Source organism: Apodemus sylvaticus, chromosome 23, assembly GCF_947179515.1.
Source record: "Apodemus sylvaticus chromosome 23, mApoSyl1.1, whole genome shotgun sequence".
NCBI classification, from domain to species: Eukaryota; Metazoa; Chordata; class Mammalia; order Rodentia; family Muridae; genus Apodemus; species Apodemus sylvaticus.
Window position 1 is genome coordinate 2013752 of NC_067494.1, and position 17389 is coordinate 2031140.

Consider the following 17389-nt stretch of genomic DNA (forward strand, 5'->3'; position numbering starts at 1 on the left):
CAGTTTTATAAATAGGACTTCAACTGTTATCAGCACACATCCTTCTGTTCAGCAAATACATGATTCCAGGGCCCGGTCATCCTCCCTCTGTTCTCCTGGAGCCATTATAATCTCAGGTTTCCTGAATCTGCTTTTCCCTCTTAATGTTTGTCTCTATTCTCACCAATTGTTTTAAAATCACCTCCAACAATGAAGCTGAATCAAGTCACAACTTTAGACGCTAATAAGTTGATAGCTCAGTCTCATACTATACAGTGATTAGATTCTACCCAGAGAGGCGGCTATCACATGCATGCATTTCCATGAGTCCCTGACTCCAATGAATCAGTGCTTATTGCAGCAATTCAGTCCTGACATTGCAAACTCTGTAAGGCTTCAAGGATTGACCTAAATGTGGTGGTAATGGAATGAAGATAGGACAGAAATGAGGACACATGTACAGAAAATCAGGGATTTGGGAGTCTGAGCTCTCTAGTGGAAAAGCTACTGCCTCTGAGCCCCAGAAACTCAATATGTTTATTATTAAATAGAGTTGAGCAGGGAGATGGGCTACTGCACACAGCTGAGCAAGGAGGTGTTAGTATTGTATACAGCTGACAAAGAGAGAGCTCTGGTTAATCTATGTAGAAAACACTCTTCATGCTATAAGCAAATGTGGGGAAAAAACTATGATGACATTTTCTGAACACACTATTGTCATCCACACAATGACCAGAAGAAGGTTTCTCCATTTACCGTATCCTAGCCGAGTAAAGGCTTTACCATTTCCCATGGGTCTAGGGCACTGGAGACCTTAACATAGCTGTGTTCATAGCAAGCAATACATACCCTTTCAGGATTTCAGTTGCTTCCTGCTCTCATTGATAGGAAGGCCAGAGTGTCACTGCCCCAGGGATATTTTCAGTCCATTTATCTCCTACATCCTGAAATGTATGAATTCTTCTCTTTCATCAAGTCTCCACATCTATCTCTTGAGCTTAGTTAGTTCATTATCAGCACACTAATAAGTCATTCATTTCCCTTCTACCTCCTTGTCTACAACTTCATCAGTTTCTTCATAATATAAGTATAGAGAAGATTATACTTTTAATTTTAATATCTAAGCACACAATTCATAAATAGCATAGTGTACTGAACAATGAGTCAACAATGCTATTTATAAACACACCAAGAAGCTTCTGTTCATCTGAACTTAAAGTGATCATTGTCCAGTTAAACCAAATAGTTGGTCATCTTACATGTTCTTGAAATTTCATATTTCTTCTTGTTGGTATAGCTAAGCTCTGTGCAGAAGACAGTTTCTTCACTTAAGTATCACATATTTGATTTGTATGGAAATATTTAAAGGTTGTATCCTGCTCATGGAGAAAGGTGATTTATCAAATATTGGTTAAGCTATTTTAGAATAAATAATTCTCCTCACATCTACTGATCCTAGGAAAGAGTCTAAATTAGAAAGACATAAAATTAAGAGTAAAATTCATTATATAAAACAAAGTATAGAGATCCCAATGTGTTGGCATATATCTGCAGTTTTAGTCTTCAAGAAGACTGCTATGAGTTATGGATAGAGTCACATAGCGAGACCTGTTCTCAACATAAAAACAAATATACATCTAAAGAAGTAATTATGAATGCTAAGGCCTGCAACTTTCATTTTATAAAAGCTGTCATATGCAAACAGTGATATAAAGTCTAGTAAACTCAATCAAAAGATTTGAGGAAAAATGTACATTACTCTTCACATGCCTTTGAGCTAGAACCAGCTTCACACTCGTTCTGTCTCTGAACGATGTCACCTGAGAGTGCTGATTTGTACCACCACAGGAATATGGATACATCAACCCTTCATGAGACTTCTACAGCTTCAGATCTTGTGAAGAGAATGTATATACAATGTGGCTATATATTCTACATGTGCCTAGAACATCTGCAAGATAGCCAATAGGATCATTGCTCTGATGAATCAGAACCAAGGCCCACTCAGATGGCCGGTAGTTGACCTAAGATCCAAATCTGCATAGGATGGAACTGCATGGCTGAGGGCATGATAGACAGGAAAACAAAATAGACTGTGACTTCCACCTGAGGGTGAGCCTGCAGTTCTGACCAGCTCTCCCTTAGTCTGTAATCCACAATTACAGATTACTGTCTAAAAATAATGGAGCTTTCCTAACCTTCTGTCCCTTTCTATTCTATATTTATGTGCATTGTCTTTATGTTCTTTCTTTTCAGGTCTTTGTTTCTACCCTCTGTGTCTCTCATTAGGATCAGATTTATATTTATTTTGTCAATACTTTCAATTTCTTTTACCACCTTCCATGTGTCTGTTTCCATTTCTGTCTGCCTTTTATGCCTGGCTCTGTGACTCCCTTTTACCTCTGCAGTTTTAACCTTTCTTTCTCTCCCCATTCACTGTAAAGATAAACATCACTCATCCCTGTTTCTGAAGTTTAGAATCATGGATGTCTTCATTAGGGTTTTACTGCTGTGAACAGAAACAATGACCAAGGCAATTCTTATAAAGACAACATTTAATTGGGACTGGCTTACACGTTCCAAAGTTCAGTCCATTATCAAGGTGGGAGCATACCGGTATCAATGGCAGGCATAGTGCAGGAGCTGAGAGTTCTACATCTTCATCTGAAGGCTGATAGGAGAAGATTGGCTCCCACGTGGTGTGTAAGAGGGTTTTATTGTCCATCCCTCAGTGACATACTTCCTCTTAACAGTTCCACTCCCTGAGCCAATCATTTTCAAACCACCACAATGTTTAGTCTGAATTTATCATACATATCCTATATGTGCATGGGATATATTTGTATGGGATATATATGTGTATATGTATATGTATATGTATATGTATATGTATATGTATATGTATATGTATATGTATATGTATGTGGTGTGTGTATGTGTGTATGTATACATATACATGTGTATATACATACATATACAGTATGCATACACATATACCTATATATCCCATATACATATAGGATATATATGTGGTGGATATCCATACTTCTCACAAGAATTGATGTTATGTAGGAGCTGGATAGAAGTCTGCTCTTTAGGTAACATATTTCTCCCATGCTAATAATCTAAATATATTTCTATGTCACTAAATTTTAGAAAGTCTTCAGTGACTTAGCTGCTAGAAGACAATGAGTTATTAAACTATTTTTATAAAATCATTCTTAGATTACATTTTACTTAATTATCCTTTAGATTGGAAAATCTCTGTTTATCAGAATCCCATTGATGCTTTTGTTTTTCAATAGCCAGAAGTACCTTGCCAAAAATTGTTTGGCATGAAATTACTGTTGCCAATCTTGCCTTTGTACCAATTAGCTCATATAAATATTTACATTCCAGATGCTTTATTATTTTGAGACTCACCTAATGAAAAAGGACCAAAGTAGTATTAATGAATAGTGTAAATCTCACATATCATATCATTATTTTGAACATAGTATGTAAGATGGTTTTACATATAATAATTGTTTTCAACAACTGTGAGGTAAGCAGTCCCCCTATGTGCTCTGCCAGTATGACTAGTGACACTATCTGATCATGCAAGTTATAAAGTAAAAGTCATTAAAAAGCTCTATTTAAATAATCTCCGTGAACATTTACCTGGAATCTGTTTTATTTTGCTTCTGTGATGCATTATTGATTTTTTTTTCTTTTCTGCCCCATGTGCTTATAGATGTTAATCTCCAGAGGAGATCAATGATTACCCACAAAGGCGGTTTTTAGCTTGGCTTTGCTTCACTGAGACCCAGGCAAGAGGCTCTGATGACAGGCAAGCTGCTTGTCAGCTTTGCCTCATGAATCCAAAGAAAATAGAATTCAAGAGAAGCAGAGGCACAAGTGCTACCTGGGCCCCTTATTTGGGACTTTTTATTGCTGAGGCTGGCAAAGGTCTTAAGTCTTTCATCATGTGGTTCACTGACACAAAGGGAAATGAGCACTTGCACTTCTCTGCACCATTCGGGAGACTGCTATGACACAAAATAAACAAACAACATATTTTTAGGGCACCACTGGCAGCCAGCAGCTGTACCAAGCAGAGCAGAACTACGAACGATGTGATTTGTCCCATTTAACATGAAGCCTGAGATTTGAGGCAAGAGGGAGGAGAAGGGCTCTGTGTACACAACCTACAATTTAAACTGAAGCTGATTTTCTTTTTTTTTTTTAAATGTGAACTGAGGTATCATTATAGCTCTTCTCTCTCCCTACAACCTCTGCTTGAAAACATTTCTATTATTGGGGTTCTAACTGTTAACTGGGGGAAATCATTTTTCTCTCCAGTAAATTTATATTCATTCAAGGGCAATTTTCTCTTACAGCAATCTATACTTAAATGCCAATGTCTGCTATATCCAGGCTGTATATAAAAGGATGTCTGGCATTTACGTGAGCCAGTGACATGGGTAGAGAGACTCATACACTTGGCTTATGTAAGTTTTTCTTCTTATCTTTAGCCTTCATCTATTTCTGTTCTTCCTCAGGATCTGTTTCTTGAAACGTGAGGCATAAGTTCAGGATTTTCTGAAAGCTGAACTTTCAACTCATGCTTAATTGACAATCTGTTTTTTTTCTACTAACCTGTTCCTTCCCAGGCAGAAAAGTCTGTGCAGCTCATCCTGTTAAAATCCTTCTGTAATACTGCCTAATGCTGAGAATCTTGAGACTGGCATGCCGAATATTTTAAGTACATTTTTTCTCAGTAAAAAAAAAATAGTCCTCATTCTCTCTCCCTCATCCTGTACCTGTCCCTGTCCCTCTCCCTGTCCCTGTCCCTGTCCCTTTCCCTCCCCCTTCCCCTTCCACCCTCCTCACTTCCCTTCCCTTCCCCCTCCTCCTTTCTCTCTCCTCCCCCAATGGTCAAAGGTCCTTGTACTGATGGTTTATGTTTACCAGCTTGTTGACCTCTAACACCAAACTTGTCTTCTGGCAGTCTTACCAGAGCTACTGCCTTTGCCATGGAGCTCCATGAGCTTTTCCATCTCAAACTTGTGTTTTTCAGCATTTTTTACTTTTCTAACAAAGACATCATGAAGATTATAAATGGACATGCAAGCTTTTTTCTATGTCTTTTCCATTGCTGTCTGGAATAAATTTACTTACCACTTTGATCAAGTCATTTGCCCTTCCAGATCTGATTAACCTGCTGATGGTGCACATAGAATATTTTAAGTATCTGTTTGTTGCATTTTTAAAGAGAAAAACAACAAAGAATAGGTGGAGAAAAATAAATGACCATCAGTTGTCTTGACATCAACATGAGTTTTACTTGTGGTCTGCCACTTTTTGACAACAGCCACATTTTTTTCTCAGTAGGATCCATGCCATGGAACTTAGTTGGACAGGTTTGCCCTTAGCATCCTCAGTAATTAGCTTAAATTTCTGCAGATCAGCAAGGCCCCCTCAAAGACCCTTAAGATCATCAGATGCAGTTTTGGATCCTTACATCCTTATGACTGGTGGTTTTTCCTTGTTTATAGTGTTGAGAAAACGCAGAGCTTTCACATCATATGCTAATCTTTCTTAGAAAAATAAATCAACCACTTGCTTCATGATTCTCTTATTGCTGTCGGTTGTCATTTGTTATTGCCAGTCACTACAGTACTGCTCAAAGAGCCAAAAAATTCCTTGCTTTCTTAATGGGTGTTGATTGATTGTAGCCCCAAAAATCAAGGTTTCCATTTTTATTTTTATATTATCTGTGTGAGCTGAATTGTGTGTAATTGAATTATATATGAATCTGTGGGCAATAGAGGTGCTTACAAACTGAGATTATTTAAACACAGAGAGGGACAGTTGGCTTTAACACTAAAGTACCCATCAAATACCACACATTTTGTTTTATCTTGACAGTGGACTTTACTGTTTAAAAAGATAGAGAACTGTTCTAAATATTTATGAAGTATGGAAGAATGTTATTCTTAATGCCCATATCCAGGGACAGATTCTTATTATGAAGAAGAAAATTCCAGTGGCCCTCTTTTTGTGCCTCATTAACATCCTTTCTCAGTACCTACAAATTTCATTCTAAAACTGTGATAACTTAGATGAAGTGGTCCAAGGTCTGCAAAGACGTGAGGTCTAGCTGATGGAGGGTATCAAGTCTTGTGAACCAGGAAGTGAAGCTGCTCCCATTATCTCTACTGTCATCATCATAGTGATGGTTCTTAGGAGTATCAATCAGGAAATCATTCCCCACCAAATTGTCCACAGCAGTGTTTATTGTGAGACGAGCTTTTATTACCTTCTATCTTTTGAGAGCATTATCGAAAATTTTCTGGCAATAGATCCTAGGCATTTTTTTGCTAAATTATTCTTGCTTCTGAATCTTGTCAATAAATCATATTTCTGCTTATAATACTTAATGCTAGACAGTGCTTTCAGCTCTGTTTGGTTGAATTTTTGGAAGAAGGAAATGAAGAGACCCTTAGTCAAAGTGTCTCTCTGCTCAATAAAAGGAATAGACACTTGGAAAAGTGGTCTTTAATGAGAACGTACAGCTTATAAAGTACTCTTTGGAGCTCACTGACATCCCTTTGCTGTCTTTGGCTCTGTTCAGTATTTTCTTTTCCTTCCTTATTTGTATCATTTCAAATAATTTCTCTTTTAGTTCATGATTGTTATGCCAAACTCAGCTCTGCCATTCAAGCCTTTTTAGTGAGTTTGTCAATTCATCTTTTGTGTTCCTCAACTCCTGTTTTTATTAGTTCCCCCTTTTTTTGTATTTTCATCTCATTATAAATAATATCATTTGGCTTGCATATAATTGTATGAGATGGTAAATTTATTTATGATGACCATTTTGAATTATGTGCCAGATACTTCATATACCATCATGAGCTAGGCATCAGTTTCTGTAGATAGACTACATTCATGTGCCGCAGCTTCTTGGGTTTTTGAGGTTTTGGTGGTGGTGGTGATTTTTGGTTTTTCATTTTTGGGGGGTTTTGTTTTCGTTTGGTTTTTGGTTTTGTCATTGTTGTTGTTTTGTTTGTTTGTTTGTATACCTTGTAATTTTTATCCCATGCATTTAAAAACATAGAAACCTTTCTTAAACACTATGAACTAACATTATTATTGGGAATAATCTTCACTCAGTAGTCTGCATAAAGATTCAGGAATCTCCTTAAACACTTTCAGTGGGTGTGTCATCAATGTTGCTCTGCTTCTCTATTTGTAAATGATAGGAATTTGGTAGTTGCTCTATTAATAACCCATATTCTCTTGTTCTCTTGATATATGTCCGTAACACTACAGGTTCTCTGACTTGTGAAAAACCTCCCAGTTCTCTTTTATTATCAGCAGCCCCTAGATTGTGCCCACTCCCATCAGTGCTTCAAAGCAGGCACAAGAGGAGCCAATCAGAATCACTCACATGCTAACCTTATTATTATACAAACTCCAAATCTTTTCCTCCTCCACAGAAAAGATAGGAGTTCTAAGTGGTTTGCCCCCTCAATGTCTCATGACCAGAGTAGAGACTGTATCGGGTATGTATGTAATGTTCCAAAGTGTCACTTCTGTTTTCGATGGACCTGGGCTTGAGTCTAAGTGCTGCCATTAGAGATACAGAAAAGACAGAAACCCTCCCTTAAGCAATATACCAAAATATCTGAATGGGCAGAACTAGGTTTCAGTCCTCTCTTTCTTTCCCTCAAAGAATCCAGAAGCTAGGAGTCTTTCCCCAATCACATTAACCACTTCAATGAACCTAGGGACAGGCTGAGATGAGTGAGAACCTTGGATTTTTCTAATGTTTTTGATAACGCTAGCTTTGGATTCAAATGTACCACAGGAGTATTTTAACTAGTTTCTAGATTTCTAACAAAGGCAATTATTTCATAGATTGTTGCACTGGGGTAAATAGTTCCTGAGACTTGATATTCTGCATTCGTTTTTTAAGAATTAATAATTTATTTTTTTACAATTCATATTTTATTCCCCCAACCCCTGTCTACCCTCCAACTGTTAAACATCCCATACCTCCTCCCCACACCCTGTCTCCACATGGATGTCCACACCCCCACACCCCACCTGACCTCTAAACTCCCTGGGGCCTCCAGGTCTTGACAGTTAGGTGCAACATCTCTGGATGAGCACAGATCTGGCAGTACTCTACTGTATGTGTGTTGGGGGCCTCTTATCAGCTGGTATATGCTGCCTGTTTGGTGATCCAGTGTTTGAGAGATCTTGGGGATCCAGTTTAATTGAGACTGCTAGTCCTTCTATAAAACTGCCCTTCTCAGCTTCCTTCAGCCTTCTCTAATTCAACAACAGTGGTCAGCTGATTCTGTCTATTGGTTGGGCACAAACATCTGCATCTGACTCTTTCAGCTACTTGATGGGTCTTCCAGAGTACATTCATGCTAGGGCCCTTTTTGTGAGTGCTCCATAGCCTCAGAAATAGGGTCAGGCCTTGGGACATTCCTTTGCCCTATTCTTTTCCTCTCAGATAAAGGGCTAATATCCAAACTATATAAAGAACTCAATAAAATAATCACCAAAAAAAATGAACAAACAAACAAACAACCCAATCAAAAAATGGCATATAGAACTAAACTGATATTTCACAACTGAGGAATCTCAAATGGCTGAGAAATACCTAAAGAAATGTTCAAAGTCTTTAGTGATCAGAGAAATACAAATCAAAACAACACTGAAATTCCACCTTACAGCAATCAGAATGGCTAAGAACAAAACCTCAGGTGACAGCCCATGTTGGAAAGGATGTGGACAAAGAAATATACTCCTCCATTTCTGGTAGGATTGCAAACTGGCACAAGTACTCTGGAAATCAGTTTGGAGGTTCCTCAGAAAATTGAAAATAGATCACTAATAAGTGGATATTAGCCCCTCCTCCCCCAAAAAAGTACAGAGTACCCAAAATATTTCACATAATTCAAAAAGGTCAACAAGCTGAAGTGTCCATGTAAGGATGCCTCAGTCCCACTTGGGATGGAGAACAAAGCAATCACAAGTGGGGAGGGAAGGATCTGAGAGGAAATATGAACCAGGCTGGGGATGTGTAGGAGAGAGGGGTATTGGGTGAGGGAAGATAACTGACACCCTAATGGCCAGCAGAAAGAATGGAAATAGGCAACCTTGGGAGATAGGAGGTTGGGGAGACCCTCCAGAATGCACCAGAGACCTGGGAAGTGAGAGACTCTCAGAATTCAAAAGGAGGAACCTTAGATGAAATGCCCTACAGTAGGGAGAGGGAACTTATAGAGCCCACCTCCAGCAGGAATACAGGACATCAAATGAGTGTGAGGGGGGCCATACCACAGTCACAACTCTGACCCATAATTGTTCCTGTCTGAAAGAACTACAGGGATGACAATCTACATTCTTAATACTACTTCCCTTAATTCATTTAATTTCATGTGTGAAAATAAATAATGAAGAAAAATTGGCAGTATTCTTTTCTTAGTTAGTATTGGTGTCACTGTTGTTGTTAGTGAGTGAAGTAAGCAAGCAGTGTTATTGTGGAGAAAACAGAAATAGTGAATATTTGGGATTTTTACAAAGAGATTATGAAATTTAAAATAGTAAATGCTGCAACTTAATCTCAGTGTTTAAATGTATTTTAGTCAGTAGCAAAAGCCAGTAGCCTTCTCAGTACCTGTGAACGCAAGCTTCATTGCTTCTTTACTCTGCTGAGCCACCAAACCCATGTAACTATCCTTTAATCTACTTTATGTTCTATTAGATGGTCCTGATGGTTTCTTCAGCTACAGTGAAAATTCTCCCATAATAATTTAGTTACAAGTAAACAAAACCCCAAACTTGATAACAAGACTGTCAACTCAGACAGTTGAGCCTTTAAGGGCTGAATCAAGAGTGATATTCACCATTTATAGAATTTTACTGGAGACCATCAAAAAAGTGCTGCTTCAGCTGGCTTTATAGAAAAGGAGCAACAAGCAAATGCTGTTCCATTGATAGTACCTTGAGCAGGATATACTAAACATCAGTCTATGTCGCGACCACCCTCGCCAGCAAGGAATGACGCAATGCAGGAAGATCTTCAAGCAGTTTATTCCCAGGGGGATTAAAAAACACAGACACGAGTCATTCTGCAATGAGAATGCCCCGCCCCCACACACACACCTTACTGAGAGACCAGCAATATATATATACTAGAGCCCAGGGAAGGGAATAGGAAAAATCAATTATAGTCATAGGTCAGGCACCTGGGAAGTCCCTACCACACCGGGCAGGAAGGCAGGAATGAAAATAAGCCACAGGATGTTTTGCTCTCAAGAAACCTGTGCAAACAGCTCAGCTAGGGGGCGTTGAGCCAAGCTCTCTGGTTACCAACAAGTCTACAAAACATCAGCATGAGCCAGAGGATGGAATTTCTATCTAGCATTAATATCTCAGTATTCATATAACCACTCAAAATAGGTCAAGACCCTTAGTGAGAGCTCTCAAGTTATAAACTACTCTTCTAGAATAAGGTTTTATATCTGTCTTTAAGGTCCATCACTTTACATTGGCATCAATATCAAACTACACACCAAAGTTTTGAGTTTTGCTTCTGAATGGTACTTAATTATCAAGAGCCTGGCCCTGGAAGAACAGAATGAAATATATTCATTAATTCAAATAGTAAATAAAACAAATCACCCATGCAAGGAGACAAAGGAATTGCAAGGCAGCCAATGGTTTTGAATATTTGTTTTTCTTGTTTTATTTAATACTTTCAAGAGAAGATATATAGAATTTTAATAGAACAAATTTCTCAACTGTACAGTGATAGAACAGTAATAAATTTTATACTGCCTCTTTCTTTATAAAAACACTGGTAGCTACTTTTAATTAGTATTTGTAGATAAAATGAGAAATAAAGCAAACTCACTAAAAGATATTTTAAATACACTCTAACTTTGGACTCTGAAGAGTAAGCTAAAATGTCTAGCTAGATAGCATTATAGAAGAAGCTATAGTAATCCCATTCAAAGCATTAATTTCAAGAGTCAAAATTCTAGAAAAGACCATACAAACTATTTAGTATAATTTCTGTTTTGTTGACAAAAGAGAAGGTTCACAGCTTCTTCCAGAATCAAGATCATAAGCAAGCTTTCCTGTGTATGCACTAAACATTTATTCTCTTTACACAGAAAGAAATAATATATTTTGGGCAATGTTGTGATTTTGCTTGTCAAACCAAGGCCTGTAAACGTGTTTGTCTGTTGAAAAGTTGAAGGTGGACAATGTTTGCTTTTAGAAGGTTCATAGTTTTTCCTTCAGTTTTCCTTTTATTCCTAGGCATAATTACCCATTTTCTTACAAAGTACATGATGGGGGAAGGCTTCTTTATTTTCTCTGGTGGCAGCCATCAGGTGAGCCAAGATGAGTGTATATAAGTATATCTAGGAGCTATGATGGGGAAGCACTCTGGCATGATGCACTCTCTTCTTGAGTGTCCACTTTGGCAATAGTGTCTGCTCTCTGCACAGCGCAGGCTCCCCACCTCACATGACCTTGATAAAGCCTGAAGGCTGGGATACAAGGGTAAGCAAGTTTAGGTAATTTGCAGGATTCATATCCACCATAGTGGTTGCAAATGCCTGGTTCCAAAGGGTATAACTTATAGCAAGCCTGTTACCACAATGTTTACCGCTAAAATTTGCCCGAAGCCTTCAGTCTTGCTGAGGAGAGAGCTGGATATGGGGCTCTAAGAGTTCTGAATTCCTACTGAGTTGGCGAAGATTCCACATATACATTTTTTAATGTTATCCTCATCGATCCATTCTTTACAGCTATAAGAAGAAATCCTGACATCAGTGCATCACCAAACCAGTCCACAAACACGGAGAGATGTGTGGGCTGACATCTGCTGGACACAAGTTCCACCACACTATTGGTGGCTCTCGCAGTGCAGCCTAGAGAAGGCACAATACTCTCCCACTCCACCTCACAGCTAATATACATAATATTTGTAAAATTCACACCAAATAAACAATTTAGGACAGAAAAAAATCCCGATGGGCAGAACACCTTCACAGCCTCACATCTCACTTCTACCTTCTGGGAATGGATTACTTTTAGTGGATATGCATATTGCCATAGAGAAAACTATTAGCCTTCTCCCAAGTTTAGAAACATAAGCTAGCAAGTGAAAGGGTTTAATTTATTACCTCTTATAGGGAAAACGATTTCCAAATCAATATAGAAACCTAGACTGAACAAATGTTTATAAAAAAAAAAAAAAAAAGAAAGAATTTTGATAAAAAAAGAATGTTGCCTAGGCAGGAAGTGAGGATGTGGTTTCTGGCAAGTGGAGAATGTTTTATTTTTAAAATATGTTTAAACTTTTAGAGATTGTGGTATAACTATATCATTTTCTCCTTCCCTTTCTTCCCACCAAAACCCCCACTATCTGTACATCCATCCTTGCCCTCTTTCAAATTTATGGCCTCTTTTCCTTTAACTGTTGTTACATACATACATGTGTGTGTTCCTAAATAACTATACCCCTGTATGTGTTTTTAAGGCTGACTCTTTGATGCTGCATAATCAATAGATGCATTCCTCCCAGTAGAAGGATGCTTTGAAAATGCTCTCTAAACCATTGCTTTGGCCAACCACCTCTTCCTCACACTCAGAAGCTTTGAAAGATAGGAATGATATGTGCATCATTGTCGCTGATTCTGATTGAAATTCAGGTGGTCAAAATGCTTTTCAAAAGCTCTTGCGTTAAATATTGATCATTTACTAAATTAAGACTAAGAATAAGACTTGTGCTTGAGATTTTTATGGACTTTGAATGGTTGCAACTGTTCTGGCCAATAGAAATCAACCATGGATTGGGAGCTGCACAGGTTTTGTTGTCTTTCCCTTTGTTACCTTACCACATGGCTTCTTTTCTCCAGGATAAACACGTTTCACTGTACCAGTGATAGCTAAAACATAGCCCTTTTTTCTGTCTCTGTGGTGTCAGCAATTGAAAAATGATGCCATTTGCAAAATAAATACAACTCTAAGTGTAATTCACATAACCTGTTTTAAGTTTGCTGGTCATGTCAAGGCTTGTCTTCCCTGGAATCAGATATACTTGCATTTATTGCAAGAAGATGGACTTTTTATGACACCAGGAACTGAGTTTGGCTAAAGAATCTGCAACATTCAATATTTAGTTTTCCCTCACATAATTTTCACCCCAAAAGCTGACATTGGGAATCCTGAGTCCACCAAAGGATTTGTTTCTGTAGCTGGGAGATGGACGTATTCACACTGTAACAAAAGGCAGAAGAGTCTCAAACCCCTGTCTAGCTTGCTAAGACTAGAGTTAGCACAGGCAAATCTATCTGAACTCTCTATATCCTTTCCAGAGGCAAGACTGCAGTAAGCTGCATTGGCTGTCATCTGAAATGTAGTTAATAACTAATAACTTATTGTGTTATTTGCAAGCAAGCATCAATTGCAGAGAGCTTAAGGGTAGAAGGAAGCTCTTGTTCATTTCCACTTTGCAGCCTTGAAGCCCCATCTGACTCAAATGTGCAGGTCCTACACATACTGCTAAAGTCTCATTTGTTAATCGGTCTTGTGTGTCAGAAGAATCCTATTTACTTGGAGTCATCTATCACCTCTGACTCAGAATCTTTCTACCGCCTCTTCCCTATAAATCCTTGATCCCTGAGTGGAGGGGCTTGATGAAGACATCCCATTTAGGACTTAGTGCTCCAAAATCTCTTAACTCTGTGCTCATTGTCCAGTTGTGGTTCTCTCTGTTAGTTCTTATCAACCACAAGAATCTTCACTGGTGACAGCTGAACAGGGAAGCATGGTAATGGCAGAAAAGGGAGTCTCAGCCTGGTGTGGCCACAGGGGGTTCCAGATAGAACTTCTTTCTGGTTACCTGTTACTAACACAGAGGAGAGAAGATGGGCACTTTGTAATCAAGGAGCAAGACTGTATACAATATATAGATCCAGTGATTGGAGAGATGTCTCAACAGTTAAGAACATGCACTATTCTTGCACAGTACCCAAGTTTAGTTGCCAGCACTGTTTAATATTTTGAAATATAATTTTATTATACATAGATTTAAAAATAATACCTGCCATGCAAAACTCCTCATCTCATAATGGTTTTTGTTTATTCCTCAGCTATGGATGACCTTGTGCCTGTGGAATTAGCTACTCTAGGTTTTCTTTTTCATCAGTAGTTGTCATAAGTGGAGGTGCTACATTGTTTTTATTGGAAGATCAGTTTAGGCTTTCTTTAGCATAATTGCTGTCAGGCATTTACTACAGATATAACTTTCTATGTAGCAAAAAATGCAAAGTCAATTTTTATGGCAACTGGTCCAATCCACCTTCTCAAAGCTCCTGGTTTCATAGGTTACTCAAAGTTTGTGGTCAAGCTGACATATATTATTTCTTTATTATTTCAGGTCTACTTTCACCTGTTCATTTTAATGGGTTAAATTCCATTTTCTCCAGTAAAGTCTTTTAATAAACACCCTACTTTTCCTAGTAAACAGAGTTCCTGATCTTCATTTTTCAAAGATGAAAATTTTCTCTCTGCTATTTTAGTAGCCATCCTTCACTTTGGCATTAAAATTCTATCAGACTGGTGGCATTGGTGTTAGGCCTGACCACCTGAATTACCTAGTGCCTAATTTCTAATCCCAGAACCACATGGTGTGAGGAGTGAACCATCTCCTCCCAGATACACTCTAATTAAATTATGAAAAAAGTAAAATTCTAAGTTGTCTCTTATACTTGAAATTTTGCCCTTTTATTCTCATATATGACTTTTACTGTTATGCATTTTACCAAGCTTATGCACTCTATCTGTTCCATCTGCCCATTTACTAGAAGCCTCTTGTAAGTCATTGTAATGATTTTCATGGGAATTGTTTTCAAGAAATGCAATATATTTTTGTCATTTATTAAATGATGCCAAAATGATATAATACAATCTTCTTTAATAGATTGGTTTTAAGGCCAGGAATGGTGGAGCTATCCTTTCAGCATTAAAAGAGTGGGGTGGGAGGAGGATGAATTTGAGGACAGCTTAGAATACATATTGAGATTCTGTATAAAGAAATGAATAAATAAAACCCCCAAAATATTTTCACTTTTAGCTAGGTATAAAAGAAATACTATTTCTAGGCATTATTCAGCCCAGATTTCCCATTTGTCTAATTGAACTTGAAGAAATAGTGGTTAGGCTCTAAGTAAAATGAATACTGGCATATCTCTCTTCAAAATTATTTAAGCTTATAAAAATATTTTTGCACTGTTTTACATTAATAGTCTATACAGTATTTAAAAAATGCTAAAGGTGGTTTAAAATTGCAATCCCATGTCTACTAAGTATGTAGCATGCTACATTGTGAATGTTTTCAAATGTACAGCAAACTATTTTGAAATGTGACAATAATTTCACAGCCCACTGAAAATATGTTAGAATGTTCCTCTTATGTTCCATGGTCATAATAGTCCAGGAGTTTTATGTTCTCTTGTACACTGCTTATATTCTGGTCTGTTCTTTTATTGAAAGTAGATGATCTATTGCCTTTTTGTCATTGTGACAAATAGCTGATTTTTATGGCTAAAATTTTTTCTTTGCTTTGCTAATTTCTACATTTTTTGAAGCTCTGAACTTCAATGAGTAGAAAAACTAAGCTCATTAGAATTATAGAATAAGATAATATGAATACTTAATTTTAGTCTAAATCCAAGAATTGAAGCCAGGAATAACAAACATGGGATTGGTGATACTCAGTTTAAGATACTGAGAGTGTTCTTGCTTCCTGCCAGCTTACATCTATATTCTAATTCATGACTTTGACTACCAAAGTGTACCGGGGTGGTTAAGCACTACTCTCTATATTCAGACAAATCCCTACCACACATTTGTCTGTTGCTAACTATGAGAATTTCTATTTTGAAGTCTCAGCAGCTAGTTGGTAATTGAGACTATGCTAGGATCCAACCCTAATATACAATCCTATCATTTTTCCAAATTATATATTAACTCTAGTACCCATGTCCTGTTTGATTAACATTGCAACAAATGTAACCCAGAACTTTATTTATATATTTATTCCTAAGGCCAACTGCAAAACAGAATTTGTTTTAACATCTTGTGTGTATCCTAAGAATAGTCTCATCTTTGAGATAAATTACACCATCTGTCCTCTTCATTTGAAGTAAATGGTAGGGTTTTTATAAATGTAGCTCAGAGTACAGATTATATTTTTTTCAAATTCCTGAAATTTATTCAATAATATAATAGTTTGACAGACCATTTTGTATTTTAATTGAAATTTCAGGTAAATATCCCTTTCTTATGCTTGCTATAGAATTATAAAGTATTCAAACAGAATTTTTAAACATTATGCCATTCTGGTTTCCTTGCTGATTTCTCAAAAAAACTATGTGTCATTTTTTCTCTACTGCAATAGATTGCAATAAAGAGTAGAGACATATATGGGATTGGAAAAATCTATAATCGGATACCACATAGAATCCCACTGGTTTCCTTGCTACACAAGAAATGTGTCCTTGTTTCTGGTACCTCTATCCAAGCACCCTTACCCATAAACAGGGGGGAAAACAGAAATAAAAATAAATTATTTGTATTCAGAATTGGTATTTTGACCCCAGCAAGCAAACAAACTGGCAGGAACAGCCATAGTAGGAAAAAAAAAAAGACAGATGGAGAAAATAGCATAGGAAATGGAAGGAAAATTGTGTGTGTGTGTGTGTGTGTGTGTGTGCGCGCGTGCGTGCGCGCGCGCACACACACTCGCATGTATGTAGGTCTGTAAAGAAAAGATCATAAATGTTCCCAAATCATTAATATCTACGTGCTAATGCAAGATTTTTATTTAAGTATAAAATGATTGGTAATACACTCACAGGAAAGGGTGACTAGATTTTAACGACAAACTATCATGAAATGGCTGATCATTAAATGGAAGCCAGAGAATGATAATCACGGGGCAAACTGCATCCAGTGCTGCAAGGGAAACCTCACAGCCATAAACTGCAAAGCACCAAACTGCTCTTGGAAATATGACTCTGCCACTGTATTCCTGAAAGTGGTCACAGTATTAATACATTCAACCATTTCTTATGAATAAAAAATGCCACAATATTTACTAGGGGCATAAACATGAAAAATCTTTCACTGACTAAAAATGTTGATATTTGGATGATGTGACATGAAGCTTTTAAAGTGGAATCCAATGCCAATACAGGAAAACACAACAAAGTGCTATATAAGAACTCAAAACCAATGATTTTATACAAATTTATATCCAATCCCTACACAAGAACACACAGGCAGTGCCTATATAAGAACTCATAACCAAAGACTATATAGGAATGCA

The 17389-nt window shown here is 37.4% G+C and overlaps 1 protein-coding gene and 1 pseudogene across 1 annotated transcript in view; one reads left to right on the top strand and one right to left on the bottom strand.

Moving 5' to 3' along the window:
- Nkain2 (sodium/potassium transporting ATPase interacting 2) overlaps window positions 1–17389 on the top strand; it is a 750666-nt gene that overhangs the window by 525467 nt on the left and 207810 nt on the right. The gene's annotated exons all lie outside the window — the stretch shown is intronic.
- LOC127674180 (40S ribosomal protein S3a-like) lies at window positions 4892–17127 on the bottom strand (annotated as a pseudogene).